Here is a 13,769-nt window from a genome sequence, read left to right as displayed (position 1 = left end):
CACCACTTGGGAGATTGAGACAGGAGAGTCAGGTGTTCAAGGTCATCCTCAGCTATATAACAAATCCAAGGTCACCCTGGGCTATGTCAGACTATCTCAAAAAACAAAACAAGAAGCAAACAAAAAAACAGAAACACAAAAAAATTACACACTCCATAATTCACTCCACTTCCATGGGATTTTAGAAGGACTCTGGTAAAGGACATGAGAACTGTAGTTGTGTTCGGGAGTAGAGACTAAAAACAGGCTTCAGTGATTTTCTAGTAGAAATGTTTTAGTTCTTGATTTAGCTACCAATGAAATGCGTTTACTTTCTGTTAAAATACAGGATGAGTCACATAAAATCTGTACATGCAAGCACATACATCACCTCAGAATAGTTTTAGGAGCTCATGAGAAGGAATGGGCAGAGGCTGAACAGATCATTGCACCTACACACAAATAGGCTGTGCACTCAACTAGTGCCCAGTTAAGTACATAAACAGAACTTCCTGCAGCAATCTTAAGAATACTAAAATAATGGACTGTATGAATGACCCTTAACTTTCAGTAGGGCTACATCCCAGTACACCCACCGACTAAAAAGGAGAGAGTGCTTGTGTTATGCTACGTACTGATACCACAGCTTGGCAGCCAGCATAGCTGTGAAAAGCCCCTTGTGTACCTCAGACAGTGTGGTTGGGTACTCCCAGAGTATGGAACTGCACATGACTGGGAAAGATCAGACTGTGAAATACGTTCCTATTGATGTGTATGCTCTTTGCATACATAACGAAGATGAAAAGGCACACAAGCCAGATCAGCATAAGCCAGGAGCATCTATCTGTACTGAAGAGCAGTTTCACAATACAGCACAATGTAACAGCATAGTTGAAACAAAGCACAGACCTTCAGTTAACATTCTTAAAAAGTAATTTATTTCTAATCATGCATGTGTATCACACAGAGAGCGAGGGGAGAGGGGAGAGGGAGAGGGAGAGAGAGAGAGAGAGAGAGAGAGAGAGAGAGCGCTTGCGAGCGCCAGTGCCTACAGGGGTCAGAAGAGGACACTGGATTTCTGAAACTGGAGTGCGAGGTAGTCATGAGCTGCCCATCATGTATGCTGCTGTCTTAGTTAGGGTTTTACTGCTGGGAACAGATACCATGACCAAGGCAACTCTTACAAGGACAACATTTAATTGGGGATGGCTTACAGGGTCAGAGGTTCAGTCCATTATCATCAGGGCAGGAGCATGGCAGCGCCAGGGCAGGAGCATGGCAGCGCCCGGGCAGGAACGGTGCAGGAGGAACTGAGACTTCAACATCATATTCCAAAGGCAAACAGGAGAAGACTGACTTCCAGGAAACTAGAAGGTTGATCTCAAAGCCCACCCCAACCCCCACAGTGACACACTGCCTCCAACAAGGCCACACTCCTAATAGTGACACTCCCTGGGCCAAGCCTATTCAAATCACCACAGCTGCTTTCTGAACTCACACCCTCTGAAGACTAACTAGTATTCTCAAGGGCTGAGCCTTCTCTCTAGCCCCTTGTGTAAAAAAATTTTTTAAATTAACTAGATAAGGGCTGAGAAATGACTCAGTGACCGAGAGCACTGCCTGTTCTCCTTCCGGAGGACTCAGATTTAATTCCCAGCACCACACATAATGGCTACAACCGTCTGTAACTCTAGATCCGGGGGCTCCAATGCCTTCTCCTGGTCTCCATGGGCACCAGGCACGCGTGTGATGCACAGGTAAGTGCAGGGAGAACCATATGCGCTTGCTTTTTGTTTTGCTTTTTGTTTTGTTTTGTTTTTAAAGTTTATTAAATTTCTTTTTAAAACCTGAAATAAAACCAAACCTGCTTTATAAAATTATGCAATAACTAAAAATAGAACAAAGCAGGGAGAGGGGATATGTTTAAGCTTATAGACAAAGAAAAAAATCCAAAAGGATAAAATCTGCCTTCAGAAGAATGAGAAGAGTTTAATCTCTGGGCTGGGATGGAAGCTATGCTGTGCACACACTAGGCAATCACTCTATTGAGCTACACCCCAATCCCAAATAGAGTTTGTATGCTTAATACCAAAGCCCAAATCAGATAGACGCTACTGTGGAACAAAGTCCACAGCAAATCAACTTATTTTCTTCTTTTATAACAAATACACTCATACTTTTACAGCAGTGGTTCTCAACCTTCTCAAGGCTGTGACCTTTAATACAGTTCCTTGTGTCGTGGTGACCCCCAACTATAAAGTCATTTTCATTGCTATGTTATAACTGTAATTTTGCTACCGTTGTGAATCATAATGTAAATATTTTTGGAGACAGAGGTTTGCTGAAGGGGTTGCAACACCCAGGCTGAGAACCACTGCTGTAGAGCATCTATGCAATATATTATTTTAAACTCACTTAAACGTAACAAATAGACAAATACTAAGAATTTTGAATATAAAAAAGATAGTTGTCTCGATATGGAATAAAACTTCACTTAATAATAATGAAATATAAATTAAAACCAGATATTTAAAACCTTATCTTAAGTTTTCCCATGTTTAGTGTAAACATTTGATTCTGTAGAGGAGGGAGAAGGCCACACAGGGCATGTTTCACCACTGTGGAAGGCAGCAGGAGTGGGTATGAGCTTAGCCCCCTAACAGCTGAGAGCCAAGTGCTCTAGCTGGAAACCTTTTAAGCTCGCACATGGTTTACAGGCATAAAATTCTATACCATGAAACTGCTTCACACACGAAACTAGAAACCTTGCTGTGTGACATTACATTCAAGCTGTTGTGTAAGCATGTATGAAAAGATAAATATTTTGTGTTTACTCTCTGGCTCATTTTCTAAGACATCTAACTATGCATATGCAAATATCCCCTAAATCTGCCTCCCCTCCCCAAACCCCACTATCCAAAACACCTCTGATCCCAGGAGTCCTGTGTAAGGGCCACTCCCCCCTCATTCCCTTTTAAGATGCACATTAGGACATGACACTTCAGCAGAGAACTTCGGCTGGAGGGACTGGAGTTTAGATATCTGGAGGCAGTGCACAGTTAAAGGGTGGTCCTCTTTCCTTATGCATGAGAAGCACCCCCACCCTTCTCTTTCTTTTTCAGTGCTGAGAATGAACCTAAGGCGGCCTACATGCTAAGCTAGTGCCTGTGCCACAGAGCTGTATCCCTAAGCCCACCTCGCCCCCACTCTTCCTTTCTTTTGTTTGATTTAAAGATTAGGGTCTTGCTAGGTTGCCCAGGCAGGCAGTCTGATTAGTAGCTAGAGTTGCAGCCCTGCACTGCCAGCTCAGGATCAGATTTTCTCTTTCCACAATTAAAAGAAAAAGGCATTTTCCCCCAGTTGTGCTGTTAGTGGGGGAGGTGGTTTATGGTCAAGAGCACAAAACTAAGAAGACAGCTGTGATCTCCAGAGGCCTAAAGTGTGGAAGTTAGATGCCTGAGCAGGCCCCCAGGGAAGTTCAACTTGCCTCACACTGGGCTCTGACACACAACCCTGGAGAGAACAGTAGTGTGGCTAAGACCCCTTGAGGGTGGCTGTATAAAAGGTTAGATGCAATCTTCCCTTACAGCTTAGCTGCAGTTAGGTGAAAAGCAAACACCTTCCTGATAGTATCTATGCTAGCTGAGTGTACAAAGCTAAGGAGGGTGGGAGAGACATAGCAGGCTGCTCCTGGACGCTGTTTCTGAAGGCTGGCATGAACTAGATGAAGTCTCCGTTATTATTTTTCTCTTATGTGAGTATCTCGCCTGCATATGCATGTATGTGAACCATGAGCATATGGTGCCTGCAGAGAGGCCAGAGGAGGGCATCAGATTCCCTGGAACTAGATTTACAGAGGATGGTGAGCTGCCTTGTGGGTGGTGGGAATTGAACCTGAGGCCTCAGGAAGATCAGTAGCACTCTGAACTGCTGAGCCATCTCTCTAACGCCCAATCTATAATTTTTCTAATGGAGATCTTTCTTTCCTCTTCCTTTCTTTGAAAGCTTTTTCCTGGGTGTTTTGGTATTTAAAAAGACAAGACACTTTCAAGTTCACAACATTGACTCCTAAAGCCCAGTTTAAGAATTTGATGCAGTTCGAGAATAAGTTGGTGTGATTTATGTTTTTTTGTTTTTGTTTTTTGTTTTTTTTTTAATTCAAGGGCTATTACAGTGCCTGGTACATTTTAGGTATAGAGGAAATATTTAAAATTAATATCCCAAGGGGGTAAAAGCCCTCGAGATAGAAACTAAGCTGCAACACACCCTATCAAAGTACAGCAAGGAGGCAAGTGAGGTAATACAACCTGGGGTCCCAGGAACTTGAGAGGCTGAGGCAGGAGAATTACTTGCGTTCAATGCTAGCCTGGGTAACATGGAGAGACAGTCTCTTTCTCAAACAGACTCTTTTTTAATGTTTTGAAAGGCTATCTCACAGGGAAGAATCCCCAGTTGGCTTCTCCATAGGCCTGCCATCTACAGGACAAACCTACACATGGGCAGAGGGTCTGACTTCCCAAGATGTCTGGTAAGAATGGCGTTTCAGACCTTCATAGTAAGATGATCTGTCTAGCACACTGGCACTCACTAACACAGCAGCATTTTCTCATCCCGTTACTTACTGAACCATCACTGGGTACCTGCTAGATGCCACTACTACCCTAGCCCAGAGGAAACAAGAAGCTCCTCCCCCTGCTCTCCCCAGTGAGACTAGTGAAAGCAAGCAAAGCTCAATACAGGGTGGTTTTCAGCCTACAAGGCAGACAGTGCTGAGGTGGGAGATGTAGGCACAAGCACCTTCCGTCCACACAGAACAGTGCAGTAAGCACACAGCTCCCAAGCAGAAGCGAGCATGGGGCACGGTGATGCATATGTAACCCCAGCACTCAGGAGACTAAGACAGGAGGAGCTTTATAAACTCCGGGCTGGCTGGGTCTTCACTGAATTCCAGGCTAGCTTGTGCTTCATTTTAAGACTCTGCCTCAAAAAATAAGAACAAGCTGGGTGGTGGTGGTACATGCTTTTGGTTCCAGCACTTGGGAGGAAGAGGCAGGCAGATCTTTGAGTTTAAAGCCAGCTTGGTCTACAGAATGAGTTCTAGAACAGCCTGGAGTATACAGAGAACCCCTGCCTCAGAAAACAAACAAAAGACCAAAACAAACTCAGAAATATAACCTGCTGTGTTCAAGCTTCACTTCCGCTGTGATAAAACACCTTGACATAAAGCCACAAAGGGGAGGCGTACTAGAGCTTAAAATTCTAGAGCACGGACCATCGTCCTGGGAAAGAGCAGTCAGTAGTCTCAGCTTTTTTAGTGTATAGGAAAACAAAAAGAAACAATAAGCTACAAAGCTTCAGGGCCCAGAGGGTCCTTATGACATCATTTCAGCTCCAAGAGCTAGCCATGCCTGAAGCTCACCTCTGGACTTAAACTGAAGTAATCGAGGAGGGAAATCTTTTACTTAAGGAGCTTATATCAGGTTCCTGAAATTTGCAGCTAGAGTAATATGTTCTCTTTCAGGGAGAGAACTTTACTTTCTGTGCAAGGAAAGGTATAGACAGCAAGGAAGGACAGATGTCAGAGGTCTCTCCCAGCATCTGATAAAGCTAGTGACAGAGGCAGATTTCAGTCATTTGGGAAAGTATGGAAAAATAATTTGAGCTCCTTGGGTTCAGGAACAGGGATGTGTGCCTAAATCGCAGTGTAAAATGGATGAGTTATATAACCCAGTAGCCTACTACATAAAACTATAGACTAAAGACAGAAGTGGCACACAATAGCTGCTTTAAAACATAAAGAAAGCTGGGCTTTGTAGCATAGGCCTGTGATCCCAGCTACTCAATAGGGCTAAGGCAAGACTGTAAGTTCAAGGCCAGCAGGAGTGAGTCAGAGACCCTTTCTCACATGAAAAAGTACAGAAGCAAGGGACATGGGTCCATGACGAAGTGAGTGCCCGGAATGTGGGGCCCAGGATCAATCCCCAGTGCCTCAAAAAGATTAATATAAAGCACGAAGAATACTTTAAAGCTAGTTCCATTCCCGCACTGATGAGCATCTGTCTTAGTTAGGTCACTATTGCTGTGATGAAACACTATGACTAAAAGCTCCTTAGGGAGGAAAGGGTCATTTTGCTTACATTTCTAACCAGAGTTCATCATTGAAGGAAGTCAGGCAGAAATCTGGAGGCAGGAGCTGATACAGAGGCCATGAAGGGATGCTGCTTCCTGGCTTGCTCCTTGTGGCCTGCTCAGCCTACTTTCTTATAGAACCCAGGCCTACCAGCCCAGGGGTGGCCCCACCCACAATGGGCTAGGCCCTCGCCATCCATCACTGACTAATACCCACGGGCCTGCCTACAGATGATTTTTTATGGAGACATTTCTCAACTGATGCTCCTTCCTCTCAGGTGACTCCAGCTTGTTCAAAAGGGACATAGCACCAGTCGCAGATCTTTCCTAAACACTTACATTTTAGGAAAACTTAGTATTCCAAACTTTTCAACCTGGATGCCAAACAGTCCTCTGGTGCTTTTGAGAAAACGCCAAAGTTTTCAAGCAGCTGTGCCCAGTAAGGTCAAGTCTACCAGATGTCACAGCAAAGCAAATTGCTGTAGCTCAAGAGATCACTGCAAAAGCCCCAAAGCTCAGATTTTGCTCTAATCAGTTTGTCACAGATAATGATGCCAACCTTGGTCTAAAAGGGAGTTTCAAATCTTTAAGTCTATGAATCAGCACGGGGCTGTATGACAGTGCCTGAAGTATAAAAATAGCAGCTTAAGGGGAAGCACTGGTCTCCTGCTGGCAAGAGTAACAGTGCCTCGGGGTTTTCTTCGTCTTCTTCTTCAAGCAATCATCAGATACCTACTGTCTGCCCAGGATTCCAGGGCTGCACAGTTTGCCCAAGCCCAGGCACTCCCCCCCCCCATCAAAAAGGCTAAATTTTGGCTCATAGCTGAACAATACTGGATAAGATGTAAAATAAGAGACAACAAATCATTTCAACAACTAGATGTTATTCTCACAGGAACTGATGCCCCATTCTCCACTGCCCATACCTTCAAGTTGCCAGGACCCTAGTCACTGGACAGATTAAGACCCAAACCACATACAAAGCCTGATGGTTTGGCTTCAAGCTCTAGCTCTGTGACAGCACTAGGACCCTGGCCAAGACTTACCTTGTGCCATCTGTAAAATGGGACCAGTACTTACAGCACTAGGATTTTGGCAGGGTTAAATAAATTAGTGTACGTGAAGTCCCCGACACAGTATCATGCACAAACATTCAAAACAGAGAAGGTATAATTAGTACAATAAATTGAAATCTTAATCTCATTTCGGCTCTAGAATTTTACGCAGTCTACAGCAGAGAAGCAGCGGCAGGATAGCAGATACCCAAAATAGCACAAATATCTCCCGCCTCTGAAGCTACACCACCAATGAGAAACAGCAGCAGTAATACAAATGCCTGCGTGCCAGCCCCTAGTCATAGCTAGCCACTTTAAATTCTTACAGCCCTTCAAGGGGTGCATAATTATCTTCATTTTGTAGATAAGCGCCAGAAGACAGGAGAGCAATGTCACACTGCTGAGAAACAGTGGACCTGATTCTACCGTTCATGCCCGCCTCAGTGTCCTTCTCTGCCTCCCATACAACAAGCATTCAACTGTAAATAACATGGATGTTTTCCAGGATCTTTAAAACGATGGGAACAAGACCTCTTTCCTAGAGAAATTAAGTTGGCATCGTCATTCAGCTGTCCACAATTTGACGTTCCTGCATTCTCCGTCCCTAATGACCTGCTCTAGCAACCTGTCCTCCCTCCCCTGCAGCCAGCGTCCGAGGCCTCAGTGTGCCAGTGTCCTCCTGCAGCCGTTTAGACACAGCCCCCTCGGCTGATTGCACGCTTGCCCTCTCCCCCTACGCGCTCGAAAGCCCACCGCCGAGTTACCCCGGACTCGGATACCGACGCAGAACGCCTTACCCTCTGGCAGGGCCCAAGAACCGAGCCAAACAAACCAAGGGAAGGCAGGTGACGCAACAAGGCCTCCTGCTTCAGGGCCAGCCCGAGGCTGAGCGCCGTGCCCGCGACCCCGCGTGGGAACCCACGGCCGGCACCTCCGTGGCTCCGTGCCAGCCACGCCAGGGTGCAGGGCTGGCTGCCGGGGCCAGGCTCTGGGGCCGCGCATCGGCGGGGAAGGGCATTCTCGGCTGCAGGGCCGCGGGTACCCAGCGGCTCCCGCCCGCACGAGCGCCCGAGCATCCGCGCAGCCCCGCCGCCTCCACCACCGCTCCCCGCGTCTCCTTTCCCAGCGCTGCAGGCTGCGGAGGCGGCGGCCCGTGCGGGACGGGGAACCTCTTACCCGCGCGCGACTCCTCGGACGCTGCCCACTCGTGAGCCCAAGGCTGCGCCCTTCCCGGCTGGTCCCAACGCGTAGTCCTCCACCTTCAGTCAGGAATCAATGGCTAGGGCGCAGATTGGTGACATCACTGGCGCGCCGGCGTGGGAGGGAGGCCCATGTGATGCATCCCTCTTTTGTTTGAGACCCTGGAAAATGAGGGTTTTGTGGCTCCTTCTCTCTCAATCTTTCTACCATCTGAGGAGGACAGTTTTGTGTGCGTGGTGGGGACTAGGTACTTGGTATCAGGATACTGCAGTTTTTCTCAGAGCCTTGATTCTACTTCTCCAGTTCTCCATAATTTGGTTTGATTGGAAGACCTGAGAGAATATGTGTAGATATACTCTTCTTTTTCAAGTGGACTGTAAGACCACAGAACTGATTGTCAATGTTCTGTAGCCAATAGACTTCTAAAAAGCTGCTTTAATTAAATGGGTGCGGGAAAAAGCAACAGAATGGGGTCTGGATTGATGGCTGAGGGGCTAAGAGCACTGGCTACTCTTCCAGAAGTCTCACTGTTGATTCTCAGCACCTACGTGTCTGCTCAAACCATCTTAACGCCAATTCCAGAGAATCCTATGAGCCCTCTAATGGCCCCCACTGGCATTGCACACGTGTGATCTGCAAACGTACTGCATGCTCATCAAATGAACCAACACATCCACAATGTGGCACCCACCAGAAGAACTAAACTATTTCCAATGAGCTGTTCATCACTTTGTAAGTGGTCCCAATATTCTACTGTTGCCTTCACCTCCGTTGTTAACTCCCATCATGAATTTGCATTTATACAGCTACTACATTGCTTTCATTTCTCTTCACATGTTATTAGTAAGCAATACATTTCTATTAATTGTGCATATATTTCCTGGGACTTTTATCTTCAGAAACTTGTTAAGTGTCATCTCTTATAATGCAACTTGAGTAAGTTGCATGTTGCACAATTTCACTGCTAGAGAATAATTCATTATGTGTGTTAATTTATGTATCCCTTCTCTAACTATTTAAACATAATTTCAGTCTTCTATTTCCAAGTGTGATTATGATCACTATCTTCTGGTGCCACTGTATAAATTTTTCTTGGGTATTTTTATCAAGATGCAAGACTGATGTGTATTTGGTATTTCAATGGTCTATTTTGTAGCATAGCTTTGATTTTTTTTTTTTAATAGAAAGTGTTTATACCATATTGTATAGCAACTTCCTCCTCTTGTAAAGACTCAGGGAGTAAAACCAGTGTGGTGAGGTGCTTTTTTTTTTTTTTTTAGACAGGGTTTCTCTGTATAGCCCTGGCTGTCCTGGAACTCACTTTGTTGACCAGGCTGGCCTCGAACTCAGAAATCTGCCTGCCTCTGCCTCCCAAGTGCTGGGATTAAAGGCATGCGCCACCATGCTCGGCCTGGTGAGGTGCATCTTTAATACCAGCACTTGGAAGGCAAGCAGATCTCTGAGTTCAATGCTATCCCGGTCTACAGAGTGAGTTCCAGGAAAGCCAGGACTACACAGAGAAACCCTGTCTCAGAAAAAAAAAAAAAAAAGACTCAGGTAAGGCTCAGGAAGCTCCTGAAACTTACAAGAGTCATAAGACCCTCCCTGCAGTAACATAGGCAGTAACTGATTACTTAGGAGGGAGAAGATATGCAACTGGCTGCTCTGACTTATTGCCTGTGCTAGATGAGCTTTTGAGTGATTTGTTAACTCCTATAAATAACCCCAGTAAACTCGTTGGTCTGTCAAGTTGGACTTAGGTGGAGTCATTACTTTAGTCTGTCATTCATCCTCTATCTGGAGTCAGTAGATGTTTGTTTAAGTCCTCACAGAAACCATCATAGAACACATACCAGCTGTTACTTGTGTCTTCCCTAATAGCTCAGACCTTAACTTTTGTTAGTGAAATAGTAAGGTGGTGGAGAACATCTCCTGTTTCCAACCAGGTTCTTTTCACACCCTCCTCAAAGAATGCAGTGGACAGATAGGAGATACTTTAGTGTTGATTTGTAGAACAAAACAGCTTTAAAACATTGCCACGTGGGACTTAACAAGTCTCAGACCAGTGGGGTTCTAGTAAAGAACCATTATAGCCTTGAGAAGGCTATCAGAGGACTTTGGGTTCCCAACCAAGAGCTGTGCCTTGCAGAACAAGTGTTCAGATCACCAATAGGAGACCGGGAACAGCACACACAGCTCCTGTCTCAAGCAGCAGTAGAGTCAAACTCCCATTTGGAGCTGAAGTGTGGAGTGTCGAAGTCTGAGGCAGGAATGAGTGAGACTGGCTTGAGCAAGCACCCTGCTCAAAGCAGAAGCATTGGGTGGCAGAAGCCTTAGGCACATGGAGTCTCTAGCAAGTCCATCCCAGAGAGTCCTGAAGACAGTCTTTCTTCTCTGATAGCCTGAAGTCTTCACCCTCTGAAAAGAGCAGGAGCACCTGGGGCCAGCTCCCAGCCTAAACCAGAAGCTGGACCCTGAACCCTTCCTTGCCTTCTTCCTTCAACAAGTCTGTGGTTGTTCTGACTGTGCATGTAATTTATAGGATGGCAACTGGGCCCCAATCGACTGAGTGTGGGTATGCAAATAACATGAAAAAAAAGGGGGGGGGGAACCAATCAAGGAAGAACTGTCAACCATGGTGGGGAAGAATCGCAAGCCTGCTGTGAGATGACAAAAGTGAACAGGAATGTGGGCAGACCTCCACCTCTACCTCTGTGAAAACTCTGATAAGAAAGCGTTCCTTTTCCTGGTTGCTATGGTGATCTTGCAGGTTATCTATCACCTGCTTTCCTTTTGCATCCACTGCAGCAGCTGTCAGCATTGCCAGCTGTCAGAAGTCTTCATGTTGGGGTTGAGGGAGAGCACCCACAGGTGTTGGATGGAACCCCTCCTGGCCTTACTGGTCTTCCCTTAAATGTCTCCTCCACTTAGGGTAGGTTGCTGGCAATCGGCTGTGGAATGGATTATAGAGCTGAGCTAGAAGATAGGACAGGAAGATGGCACAGAAAAACTTTACTTGGAGCAGTTTTGCATATTGGGGAGACCCCTTCCTCCCACCATGAGATCCAGAAAGAGGAGAACCATCCAAAAACTAAGGAAAGAAGAGAAATTTCCAGACGAGAGAGCCATTACCTTCATAGTATTCAGCGGTCCATGGGCAAAATGTTTTGGGCTTTTTTCTTTTGGGTAAGATATTAATTGGAGGAGTTATTAATATTGCGGGCAGACAGTCAGATGGCAACATGGCTGGGGTCTGATGAGAGTTCAGGATCCCATGGCAGCATGGTCTCAAAGGAAGGCAGAAGTCTGTTTTATAGAGTGAAGTTGTCTCTGATTCCTGGACGTCAGGAGAGAGGGAGGAACTTCCTGGGTGGTGTACCACTCTGAGGGTGTGGGGCAGGGGCCCATTTAGTTAAGGCATACCCATTATACAGGTGGAGGATATGTTGCCACCAACAGCCCTCAGAAGTCCCTAAAGAAGAAAGGCATTCTCCTGGAATTCAGACATCTGGAGGGTCTGATTATAGACTCAGGCAAGCTCTCTTCAGGGTGTCTGTCTCTCCCTGTGGAGCAGGGATCCTGGAGTCCACCATGAGATTGGAGAGGGCTGCAGATGAGCACAACCTGAGCAGTGTCTGGTCTGGGGTTTAGCTTTTCTTCCTTGAGTCCTGGTACCAAGGAGCAGGTCACAGATTCAGAGAGACTCTCCATAGGTGGCTTGACTTGCTGTGAAGCTGGTTAGAGGGAGAGAGTGCTGTAGTCGAGTCTGTGATTAGTCTGTGGCCCAGAATCTAGTAGTGGAGAGTTAGTGAGCCAGGGGTTGCACAGCTGCAGGACCTATGTGACCTGTAAGTAGCGGGCTTTGTGACGGGTGTAGAAGCTGCAACCAAACACCACTGAGTAGCTAAAGATCTGCTTAGTTAAGTAGCATTCAAAACGCTGGGGCTGAAGGTAGGGCTCTGTGTTGCAGAAGCAAGGAGCTCCCTTTAACCTTTTTACTCAAAACCAGTCCAGGCAGCATAGCAAGATCCCATCTACAACAAAACAAAACCCTTCTTGAATATGCAAACGTTTGGGCACCAAGGAACCAATCCACTAGCTAGCCTGTGGTTATTTTTTGTGTTTTGCCTATTGGTTGGTGAGTGGTCTGTCAGTTTTCTTTATGGAATGTGGACATGTTCTTTGTCGATTTTACTGCAATTCTTCTTCCATTTGTGTCTTCACTTTCTACTTAAAAAATAGTATTCTTTTAATCTTTGGTCTTTTTTTCGTGGTTTCTTTTTTGGGCTCGTGGGTTATTTAAACAATATGTTCAGAGATGAGGTATCACTCAGTGGTAGACTGCAACCCAGGGGTACTTAAGGCTTTGAGTTCAGTTTCCAACACCAGAAAAAAGAAAGCAGATTCATTTCATAACTGTGGAGATTTAAAATTAACTGTTCCTATAATGTCTTGTTATCACAGCATACTTTTTATAATTACTTTTCATTTAAATGTGTTATTTGTTTGATAGAAGATGTATGTGAGAAAAATGTGTGTATCCTCATGGGATGCAAAATTGTTATCTGTCCTTTAGTGAAAATGTGGAGATTTTGATGTTCGAATATCCTGTATCTTTAATGATTTATGCTGTTTTAATCACCACTCACAGAGAAAGGCATGTTGAAAAAAATCTGCCAAAAACATAGTAGATTTGTCAGCCTTAAATATGGGCTTATTTATTTATTAGGGGCAGAATGTTATGTATCTCAGGCTGGCTTTGTGTAGCCAAGGATAACCTTGTGCTTCGATCCTTCTGCCTCTGCCTCCAGAGATCTAGGAATAAAGGTGCGTGTCAACAGGCCTGGGTAATTCCTGTAGTCTGAATATGGTTAGAACTGTGTTACTATTTTTAGAGAATTAAAAAATATTTTGAACGTAGTTCTAAGGGTTGGACCTTAGGCCTTGCGCTTCTTTTCTTTCTTTCATTCTTTTTACATTTTATTTGTCAAGACAGGGTTTCTCTGTGTAGCTCTGGCTGTCCTGGTCCTCAGTCTCAGACCAAGCTGAACTAGGAGAGATTCACCTGCCTCTGCCTCCCTAGTGCCTGATCAAAGGCACACACAACTGCCGCTGCACTCTAGGGCTGCCTGGACTCCCAGCTCACCTTTACTCTGTGTGTCCCGTCAGAGTCTGTCCATATTGCCCAGACCGCCCTTGACCCCACTCTTCAGCCCTAGCAGGCCTTAAACCTTAAACTCTGGCTTCTGCAGAGTGGCTGGGATTACAGAGAATCCTAGCACAGGGCCTGGCTTAGTGAATTACATTTTATATTCCAATAACTATTTTTTTCATTAAAAGTCACCCCTTTCTATCCCTATAGTGCCTTTCGCCTTAATCTGTTTTGTCCTTATTAACACAGCCAAA

At 45.5% G+C, this 13,769-nt stretch overlaps 1 protein-coding gene across 1 annotated transcript in view; it reads right to left on the bottom strand.

The window, feature by feature from the left end:
* Adar (adenosine deaminase RNA specific) overlaps positions 1-8,462 on the bottom strand; it is a 37,762-nt gene extending 29,300 nt beyond the window's left edge. The window contains exon 1 of the mRNA XM_021195857.2: positions 8,340-8,462. The gene's annotated coding sequence lies outside the window, so the exon portion shown is untranslated. The remainder of the gene's footprint in view (positions 1-8,339) is intronic.
* Positions 8,463-13,769: the final 5,307 nt, after the last annotated feature.

The sequence above is a fragment of the Mus pahari genome, chromosome 4 (genome assembly GCF_900095145.1).
Source record: "Mus pahari chromosome 4, PAHARI_EIJ_v1.1, whole genome shotgun sequence".
In the NCBI taxonomy this organism is placed as follows: Eukaryota; Metazoa; Chordata; class Mammalia; order Rodentia; family Muridae; genus Mus; species Mus pahari.
This window is presented reverse-complemented; position numbering and strand designations above follow the sequence as displayed.